The sequence below is a fragment of the Hipposideros armiger genome, unplaced genomic scaffold, assembly GCF_001890085.2.
Source record: "Hipposideros armiger isolate ML-2016 unplaced genomic scaffold, ASM189008v1 scaffold_274, whole genome shotgun sequence".
NCBI lineage: Eukaryota > Metazoa > Chordata > Mammalia > Chiroptera > Hipposideridae > Hipposideros > Hipposideros armiger.
The window spans coordinates 826,853-837,684 of NW_017731624.1; the positions used below are offsets into that span (position 1 = coordinate 826,853).

General features: G+C 47.4%; 1 long non-coding RNA gene across 2 annotated transcripts in view; it reads left to right on the forward strand.

The window, feature by feature from the left end:
* Nucleotides 1-4,688: 4,688 nt before the first annotated feature.
* The window catches only part of LOC109390543 (uncharacterized), a 29,399-nt gene continuing 23,255 nt past the window's right edge, over nt 4,689-10,832 (forward strand). For both annotated transcript variants that reach the window (XR_002125600.1, XR_002125601.1), the window contains exons 1-3: nt 4,689-5,161; nt 5,240-5,774; nt 7,384-7,445. This is a non-coding gene — a long non-coding RNA (uncharacterized LOC109390543). The remainder of the gene's footprint in view (nt 5,162-5,239; nt 5,775-7,383; nt 7,446-10,832) is intronic.

Consider the following 10,832-nt stretch of genomic DNA (forward strand, 5'->3'; position numbering starts at 1 on the left):
TTTTCCTTCCTTCTTCTCTTCTCTTCTCTTCTCTTCTCTTCTCTTCTCTTCTCTTCTCTTCTCTTCTCCTCTCCTCTCGTCTCGTCTCGTCTCGTCTCGTCTCTTCCCTTCCCTTCCCTTCCCTTCCCTCCCCTCTCCTCCCCTCCTCTCTCCTCTTCCTCCTTTCCTCTCTTCTCTTCCTTTCCTTCTCTCCCTCCCTCCTCCTCGCCTCTCCTTTCCTCTCCTCTCCTCTCCTCCCTTCACCTCCCCTCCCCGCCCCTCCCTTTCCCTTCCTTTCTCTTTCCTCTCCTTTTAGCTCTAGGAGCTGAGGTCCCAGTAATGAACCAGACCCAGGCACTGCCCTCAAAGAACCCATGGGTTGGTGTTCAAGTGCCCGGCGAAGCCTGCATTCCTTGACAAGGGTCAGCTTGAACAGAGATGCGTAAGTGGATGTGTAAATAGCCAACTTCAGGATGTGGAGCAAGAAGGCACCTACTCAAAATACAAGTCGGTACACAGAAAACATATATGAGTTGGTGGACAATGAAATGATTCACCCCACTCAATGCAGGGGAATGGGTACCTCTTCTCTGCAGATATTAGGCTGTGCAAAAAGTGTCTGTGTGTTTGCCCCTGGCACTGGACTATGTTAGTCATCTTTGTATCTCTCTTCCTGGACTTACCATCTACCACACTTCCTGGCACAGAGCAGGGCTAATAAATAATTAGTGGATTAAACAAACATTCAAGAAGGAATGTCCTCAAGGGGTAGGAGGTTGAGCTAGAAGAATTCCAATATTTCTTTCTACTCAGAGATTTTATGATCATATAGAGAGCCTGGCATGTGACAGGTGCTCTCTAAATATGGAATGAGATGAGGTTATTTGTACCCATGTTTTATCTCCCCATATAATAGCTTACCCTTTCCTACACATGTGGTAATATTTACCGAGCACTTTGTTAATCAATTCGTATGCATTATCTCATTTAATTTTCACAACAACCCTTAGAGCTAGCGTTTTGGTTTCTATTTCTGTATAACAAACCACCCCATAACTTAATGGTTTAAAACAACAGCTTATTATTATTTGTCATGGGTTGTGGGTTGACTGGGCTCAGTCGGGCCATTCTTTCTGGGGTCTCTCGGGGTTGCAGTCAGATGTTGGCTGGGGCTGCAGGCATCTGAAGGCTTAAAGGGGCTGGACATCCACGATGGCAGTTAATGCTGGCTGTTAAAAAAGCATGTACACCGTGGCCTCTCCAATGCTTGGGTTTCTCACAGCATGATGGCTGAGTTCCAACAGAAAACATTACAAGAGACCCAGACAAAATGACTTAGCCCTCAAATGATCTAGACTTGAAAGTCCCAGAACATGGCTCCTGCCACATTCTCATGGTCAAGCGAGTCACTGAGGCCAGTCCAGATGCCAGCAGCCAGAATTAGGCTCCATCTAGTGATGGAGGAATGACAAGGTCATTTCAGAAGAGCAGCAAGGCTGGGAAATACAGCTGTAGGCATTTAAGGAAAATACCATCTTCTGTAAGTATCAAGTATTCATACTTCATTCTATAGGTGAAAATATTTTGGAACAATGAGCTAGGTCATACGGTTAGCTAGCATATTTAAGGTCAACCAAATCCACATTCCCTCCGATTTCTTAATCATTATGCTTTACTTACAGTGTTCTAAAAATGAAACAATGAAAGAGGCACCCCTTTAAAAGATGCAGTATCATTTTCAAGAATAGAAAAACACAAATTCTAGTAAAACTTATAAAGTGGAAAGATGAATTCTAGTAGGACTTGGGATGTCATGTTTGCAAAATATTATTGAAGGAAGAACTGCCATTTGCGGAGCTGCTTCGGGGATCCGGGTCATTACACACGATATATAAACTCGTTTAACCCTCACAATAATCTTTTTCCTCAGAGGGAAAATGAAACTTAGAGAGGTTAAATAACTCGCCCAAAGTCACATAGTCACTAAATGATAGAGCCAGGATTTAAACACAGGTGTGTCTCCGCCCACTTTCCATGTGCAGGGAGGGAAAGACACAGGAGGATCAGACAAAGGAGAAGATGGGTTGTGATGCAGTCATAACAAAGAACGCAGCAGGTCCATGGAGCCCTCTGAAGCTGGGATAACCCTTCAGAGTTGTCCCAAATAGGGGTAAAGAGTTTAGGCCTTTATTACTATGCCATCCCCCGATAGCAGGCATCACCGTAAATAGTTGCAGAATAAACAAATGGATCAAACAATCAATCCAGATTGAACTGTAAAGGAAGGCAGCATCACAGAGGGGAGGGACCGCTGCCGCGTCAGGGCAGCTAGCTAGCTGTAGTTCTGGACCAGGAGGGTCTTCCCTGCAGGATGCTAGAATATTCAGGGCCCTGACTCTCAGACACTTCTCAGAAGGAGAAGCCAGGTCTCTAAGCCCAAACAAAGGGCTAAGATGAACACTGCAAGTCCCTGTATGTAGCCTGCCCAAGGGGCCCTCAGGGCAGGCTGGTACATTTTTAATGTTGTTGAGTTTAGGCATGGCCTCAAATTGAATCAACTTACAGTATTGAATTTATTTACTCTAGGATTCCAAATTGTGACCACACACTCAATGAGGAGCTCCTGAAAATAAACAACTCAGTAGCTATGTTCTCATAGAGGCCGATGCTGGGAGATTTTTAGCTGATAAGACATTAACAGCCAATCATAATGACAGACATCTTCAAAGGGCAGTGTCCAAAAGAGGGTGGAATGATACAAAGGAATTGCACATTTCCCAGGCCCATTCCACATGTCCGTGCCCGATCCAGCCTCACCTTCAGCCTCTGTGGAAAACGGGAAGGAGAGGCAGGAAGAATTAGAAGTCAACCGGGAAGAGGAAAAGATGAGACAACTTAAGAGAAACAGGACTGATTTATTGAATATAGTTTATTTCACTTAATCCTTATTACAACCCTAGGAATTACTCTGATTTCAAGATTTTCAGATGAGGAAACTGAGCCTCAGAAGGACTAATTGAGATCCCATGGGTGTGGGAAGAAACAGGAGAAAGAAGGAAACAGAGGTGAATGAAGGGAGAAGGGGAGAGAGAAGGGGAGAGTTGGTCACATTTATCAGAAAAAGGGGACACTCTTAAAAATGTTGCCAAAACATATTAATGCTGCCAGAATACCATACTTCCTCCCTCTGCACCCAAACTGAGAAACCAAGAGAGAGCTATTTCCTTGAACCCCTAGTCCTCATTCTACTTCCCTTTCTCCTTTCTAAATAGCTCCAGATCCTTGTTTGAGGTGCCCAAGGACCGCTGATGGACTGTCTTTCCAGAGTTTTTGACATGTGATCACAGAAATCACTTTTGGCTTTATTTCTAATAGAAATTTCAATAATGAAACAAACACTAATTCTTATACATCAGGAACTTTCAAATACGTATGTTATTTCATTTACTGTTCACAACAGTCCTGCCAAGATAAAGAATTATTAGTTCTATTTTTATGGAAGATAAATCTGAAGCTCAGAGAGGTTGAGTAACTGGTCCAAGATCACACAGCTAATGTAAGAACCAGGATTCTAAGCCAGGTTGGAGCCTACACACGTTTCATTTGATCCTCCTGTGTTAAGGTAACTAAGGTCCCTGAGCTCCACATATATTACTCTGGCCTTGCTTTTGGTTGATACAAACATTCAGGCTCCATCAGGGATTGCAAATTTTGCATGGATCAACTACCTAGTACTGGGCATTTTATTATTTATTTAATTAATTCTATTTATTGTGTGACTTTTGGTACCCATATAGCATGTAGGCTTCCCTTAAATAAACTCCCATCTGTACTGAGTTCTCTGGCAAGAAGAGCAAATAGAAGAGGAATGCGGAAAAAGGGAGGGGTGGGAGAAGAATTTTGTAATGTGCGGAGCTGTAAGTGCATGCACTTCATTTTTGCCTCCCTCAAAATAACCAAAACGCCCCCATGCTAATATTTGCTCAAGGAGTCTTTCAGCCTGTACTTTTGATCTGTGGCTCCTTAGTGACCCCACAGCCAGCATCCACTGCTTGTGCCTTTGGCCATCATCCTTGGTTTGGGACTGGCTCTAGCCTGTGTGGACATCTGTGGATGCTGCCAATAGTTCTCAAGGGGAGGGGACATAACCATTTTCCACTGCATCCTTGAGGTTCTGCCTTTCTACAGAGCGGACAGGCGGGCCCAGGTCCTCCCAGGCCCTAGCAGTGCACTGAAAAACTGGCCAGAGCATTGAGGGAGGGCTGACAAGCCAGAGCCCAGCCTCTTGGTGGTGGTTGTGGTGTGTGTGTGGGGGGGGGGCTGCGGGAGGGGTGGCATTCTGGATGTACACCCAAGTAGAAGGTACTATCATGTCAGAGCCAAATGATAAGGCAGGGGCCAAATGAGGCAGAGCCGCCAAAACAATCATACTGTGGCCCTAAGTGCTGCCAAGCAACCAAGGAAGTAGGGCAGGTAAAGAGGGAGGGAGGTGAAGGGGGGGCGGGGAGGAAGATGGGATTTACTGGGGCGTGTGGAAGAACTGGAGTAAGGCAGATGCCAACCACAGTTTTGGATGGTCTAGATGGAAAGTGGACAGTGTCAAAATGTTACTCCTCAACCCTGGATGGTGGAAAGAAACTATATATTCATGTATTTATGTATGTATGTACATATGTATCTGTAATTTCTCTAAAACAGCCCCCGGTTTGAGATCCCCCTCTGCCATTTACCAATCATGGGACCTTGCACAGGCTACATAACCTAACTGTGGGTAATGATTCCTCTGGACCAGGCTGTCAGAGAGGATGCAAGTGCTGGCACATACTCAGGGCACAGGAAAAGTTCTCTTCCCTTACATCACTCTTTCGGAGAGATAAGGAAGGCCCGTTTCCTTCCCAGCCAGAGGCCTCTAAGGTGAGTGAGGCTACTGGCTGTCTTTGGAATCCTCTGCGGGGAGGAAGCCGCCCTGAGCTGGGAGGGTCAGCACCAGGACCAGGAGGGCGGGGACAAAGGGGCATTGTTCCCAGGAGGGCTGGCGGATCTGGGGCGGACTGCGCGCCCTTGGCAGAGGTCAAGTTTGCTCCCCCTGAGGGCAACTCCTCCGTCCCGGCCCACCACGGCCAACCTCAGGCAGCAGGAATGCAGGAAAATGCCAGAGACCGTTTGCTTTCCCCTGGGGCAGGTAGGGGAGAAAAGCCCTCCTTTTCTTGGGTTGGGTGGAGTTTGTCTCGTCTGTGGTGTGACTGCACCAAATTCCTAGGTCCCCAGGAGGCGGCCAGGTGACAGCACCGCCCCTTCCTCTCGCCGACTGTGGACCTTTCCGAGCCCTGCTCTGCCGGATTCCTCCCGCGCAGAGAGGAGGTGCTGATGCCTACGACGCGCAGGCCCGAAACCGGGGTAAACTTGACCCCAACCTTACCCCGCTGCAGTCCCGAGACATTGAGCGGGGGCTCAGTCCCGAAAGCTGAAGATCCTGCAGTTGAGATCGCAGAAAACAAACTTCTGTATGCTGTGCCCATCTCCAAGGAAACTCGGCGCCTCTTTTGAGGCTCCCAAGTCCCACGAGGGCGGTGGTGCAGAGATTCCCTGCTTGGAGAAGGGCGCCTGGGTGGCGGACGCTGACTCCGGGGTCTGTAGGCGCCTGGGCGTCCCTTCGTAGGGCTCGGGATCGGGGTTTGAGAAAATCTTTCTTCACTTTGATCGCCTCCAGGTGGCCCGCCCTGCGGGCAGAGAGTCAGACGGCGGCGGCTCCCACCTACTCTCTTCCTGAATCTTAGGTGACACTCGCCGCTGCGGTGAGTGGGGGGCGGTGGGGGTGGGGGCTGAGCCCAAGGTAGGCTAGACCCGCAGGACAGCCAGGGCTCCTTCCCGCTGGCGGGACCTTCCCTGCGAGGGGTCTTCCCCCTTCCTCTTGCTGGGAGCCCTTCAGAGTCGGAGGGAAGCCTTAGACTCCTCCCCTCAAAATGCACTCTCATCTACCCGCTTGTGCTTTATCCTCTGCGCCTCCCTGGACCCTCTGGAGACTTCGGTGGGGCCCGATCTCACCCCAGGAAGGGCATCTGCCTGGCGTGAGGCCAGTTCTCAGCTCAGGGTCCCAGCCTGGCTCGCCCTCTCGTGCCTGCGACCCCCGCCGGCCTCATCTCCCGTGGCCTGACTGGGAAGGGCTGGGCGGTGATAACCCTGCCGAGGGTCATTTATTAATTTACACAGAGAAAGAGCTGCCCGGGGTCCACACCTGTGAATCCGCCTGTGCAGGGCGTGTCCTTCCTGGAGGCAAGCCCCAGGGGAGGTCTGAGCAGGCCAAGTTGCTGGAAGATGGTGTCCTCAGAGCAAAAGAGACAAATCAAAGATAGAGTGGCGTCAGGCTCAGACAGCCGGCTGACCGTCCCAATGTGACCAGATACCTCTGTGAACCCCACTGGGCCAACCTTACCCAGACCTGTGTGCCCTTTATTTGTGATGCGCCCATCCGAGATGTGTTAATACGTGCAGTCGGGTTACAGTTTAGTCGGGCTGTTCCTCGCTCAGGTATCTCTTCACTTTTCCACTGTGAGTGGATTTCATAGGTTCACCGGCAGAGGGCAACCTTATTCCAAGTTCTCCAGTACCCCAAGGCATGTCTCCATCTAACTGGTGAGGTGGGACTGGTATCTTCCCAGTTTGCAGCCATTTCTTTCCAGTGCTGTTCTCTTTCCTTCTTCTCTCAGGCATCAAGCATCCTCCAGTAGATCTGGCCTCTCTCTCACCTGCCATAAGGTTTAGGGGAGAGGGTCCCTGCACATCTCTCTAGCAGAGCCAGTTTGACCTGGCTAAGTCCAGGTGACTTTTTATTCTTCCTCTTGAAGACTGTTTACATTTTAAGGAGACACAAAGTCTCCAACTTAAGGAAAACAGGCCAGGGAAGGCAGGATGTGTGTGGGTGTGTGCATGGAAGCATGTGGAGAGAGAGAGAGAGAGAGAGAGAGAGAGGGAGAGGGAGATAGCTGGGCAGCCTCTGAAAGAAGGTGAGGGAAGGCTTTCCCTGTTTTCTGAACTCACCTCAGATCCCAGTTCCTTTAGCATGTGAAAGCACCTACTCTGTGCCAGGGAGTCTGTTGTACACTGTCTTAGTGGAACAAGCTCTGAACTTAGAGCTGTAAGATCCAACTGGAATTCTGGCTCTCTCCCTATGCATTTCCTCTTATAGTAGTACTTCTTGCTCATAGCAGCTACCACTATGCAACTAAACTCTTGTATAGTTATTTTATCCATTCAGTACATATTTATAGAGTGCTTACTATGTGCCAATAAATGACCCCTTGCCAAGCTTGTAGTCAGACATTTTACAGACTTTGGCATTAAAGTGAAAGAGATGGGGAGCTATTTGTGGGTTTTGAGCACTGGATGGACTTTTTGTGTTCCCAGGATCACACTGGCTGCTGTGTTGAGAATAATTGAGCACAATGGAGGCTCCCGTAATGATAAAGGTAAGAGAGGATGCTCTGTCAGGCCGGGGGTACTGCTGAAGGTGGAGAGAAGTGGTCAGATTCTGGATGTGTTTTTCAAAGGAGAATTTAAAAGATTCCTGTTCAGTTGTGGGAAGTGAGAGAAAGAGAGGAAGCAAAGATGACTCTGAGACTGGAAGACTGTGAAGAAGAGGTGGAGAAGGGCTTAACTCTGGGCATGAGGTATCTCTTAGAAAAACTGGTAGAGAGGTAGACTAGGTTGACCCGCATGTCTAGAGAGGGCTGGGCTGGAGATAGAAATGTGTGGTTGTCAGGATACATACAGGTGGTGCTGAAAGCCATGAGGCTGGAGAGATCACTGAGAGAGTGAGAGGGACAGAGGAGTCTCAGCACTGAGCCTGGCCCTGCCAACATGCACATCACCCCTGTTCCCTCTGACTGGCTATAACTCCCATGATCCTCTCTTGTCATGGCTCCATGCACAGTACCTGCTCAGAGAGCATCTATTACATGAATGAACCTAAGCTCTCTGACTCTCCCTTTCATCACATGTAAAATGAACATAAACACGATACCTACCTTATACGGTTGATGTTAGGAAAAGTTAAATGAAGCGATGAAAATAAAAATGGCTTATAAATAATAGGCACACAGTATATTTTAAAACTGTAGGTTTGATGATCTCATTCTCTACTCTTATTTATAACAGGTTTATACGAACTTTACAGCTTATGTTACTTGATGGTATCTTCACAATTAATTCCTGATGCATCCAGGGCAAACACTGTTATGTTATTTGCATTTTATAGATGAGGAAAGTAAGTAAAATAACTTGGTGAGGTAAAATAACTTCCTGAAGGCACGGATCTGACAGTAATACCAATGGCTAACGTATCTGAGCACATCTGTGTCAGGCACTGTCTTGGCGATTTTGCTTGGATAGTGGAACATTAATGCTGAGGTGGGTATAATCATCTTTGTTTGCACATGAGGAACCTGAAGCATAGAGAGGATCGCTAACTTAGCCGAAGTCATGTGTTGAGTGGAAGGCAGAGCCTGGGTCGTGAAGCAGGCATCCCCATGTTGACTTCAATGTTCTTTTCCCAACCTTGTAGCGCCTCTTCCTCATTCATGTCTTAGATTTCTGCCAGGGCTGGGCCTCACCATGGGCAGAGTGAGTGGCTGCCTCCTTGCTTTGAAGCTGGCAAAACTCGCTGTCCCCACAGTTCTCTCCTACCAAGCCTGCTTCAGGATCTCCAAGTTCAGTCATTCCTTGGGAACTGTCTAGAGCAAGCGAGGTCAAAGCACTTTGGTTCATTGCTTCCTTTCTCTGGAATGTCTTTTCCCCTCTTCTCTAAATGGTAAACAAGTCTTGTGTGTTCCTCCAAATTCTGGGGAGCTACAATGTGTTTTTCCACATCCAGCTCACATGTCATGTCTACTGCGAAGCCTTCCCTGCTTGCACCAGAGTTAGTCACTACTTAGTTCACATGACACATGTTCATACCTCCGTTGTAGCAAGTGTCACAACAAACTGACAGTTTCCTATAGATGGACTGATGCCACTGTGAGATTGTGGTTCCCCCTGGGAAAGCTTATTTTTTTCATGTCTCTGTATTCAACGTTGTGTCTGCTTCATGGATACATAAATGAATGAATGACCCATCAATAATCACTATGAAAGCAACTGTATGGATATCAAATACTGTTTTAGAGGTGAGGATATAGGCTCAAAGAAGTGACTTGCCCAAACTCACTCAGCTAACTCAATATTGGAGTTTGAGCTCCCAAGAGGTGATGAGGTTGTGCCTCATGAAATCTCCTGACAACTGGTGAAGCCCAAAGATTTTCTGCTGCTGTTGCCTTCTTTTTCTACTGTCATCCGGGGTTCTGAGACTCTCCCTCAAATGATCCTGCAGGTGGCAACAGAAGCCAAGGAAAGGTGCAGCGTCCTGGTGGGAGCCCCAGTCTGGGGGTGTGTGCAAGGAAGGCAGAGCTCCCTGAGGGCAGGGGCATGGTGACTTGAAGAAATCCAGGCAAGGGAAAGCATCTTAGGCCTCCATCATGTGTAACTCAGAAAGAAATTGTTGACTCTGTTAGTGTAAACACTAGTCATAAAGTGGGAGTGAAGAAAGGAAAAAGCAAGTAAAGTAAAAGGACATCAGGTAACAAAATGAAACCTTACATTTGGATGGAAAAGCCACCTGATCTGTCCCAAGTCAAAGAGTTAGAAAGCGGCAGAGGAGAGGGTCAGTCTCAGGGCCCATTGCCTCATGTCATCTGCAGAGCAGGTTTCTGCCTGATGGTTGAGCACAGAGAACCCAGGTGTACAGGCACATTAGATGGGACCCACAGGGCCCCATCATGGTCTGAAAGCTACCTGGAGGGTCACAGCTTCTGCTTGTGGGCTGTGTTCCCAACTCTGCCCTAATACACCAATGGCTCGCTAAAAAAGCAGGGGAAAGGTCATCGAGTTTGCCAAGGACAGGAAACTCTGAGCACTTACAAGGGCCCATGTGGAAGAGTGGGGAGTTATACAAATGCAAGCAGCATGGCCCAATGGGGCAATGGAACAAGGTGACATTTTACTCTTGTGTTCAGAATAATTGGGCAAGAACAGCATGGAAGCAGCATGGTGTTAGCAGTAGTGTGTGTTGCAAAGAACAGGGTTGGGGCCTTTACAATAACAACTCATGTTGTGCAGTGCTTGTAAAGCATTTCTACGATCTCTCTCCTCCTCGTGACACACTATGAAGTGGTGATGGGAAAACTGAGGCTAGGAGTATCTTGTTTAATTAAGTGGTGGATCTGTAGCATGAATTGCGTTTCTGTAACTCTTGGGTTACTTCTCTGCTTTTGCCCCACTTCTCTAAGCAGGTTGCATGAACTGCCCATTCTTCCTTCGTCTCCACCTCCAATCCAGCCATCTGTCCGATTATCAGGGCGCGTTCTCCATCTCTCTCTGGGGCTATTGCACGCCCTCCACATTTGATCCATTTGATCTCATCTTGTCTTTCCTCCAATTAATTTGGTATATGCCACATGAGTAGGGTTGCCAGATTGAGAAAAAAAACAAAAACAGGATGTTCAATTAAGTTGGAAATTCAGAAAAATGATGAGTAATTTGCATTGTATGGAACATATTATATTACATTTTTTTGTTTATTTGAAATTCAAATTTAACTGGGCATCTATATTTTATCTGGCAACCCTACTTATAGATGAGTGATAGTTCTGAAATACCATTTCGATCATTCTGAAAATGTCCAATTTCCCTGTTACCTACAAGGCTGGGGCTACAATCTCAAATTCCTATAGGGACCAGGTAGGTAACATAAATATATCAATTGGGTGACCAATAGGAGGCATGGGGCCTGGAGCTAAATTGAAAATTGAAGAACAAATGTT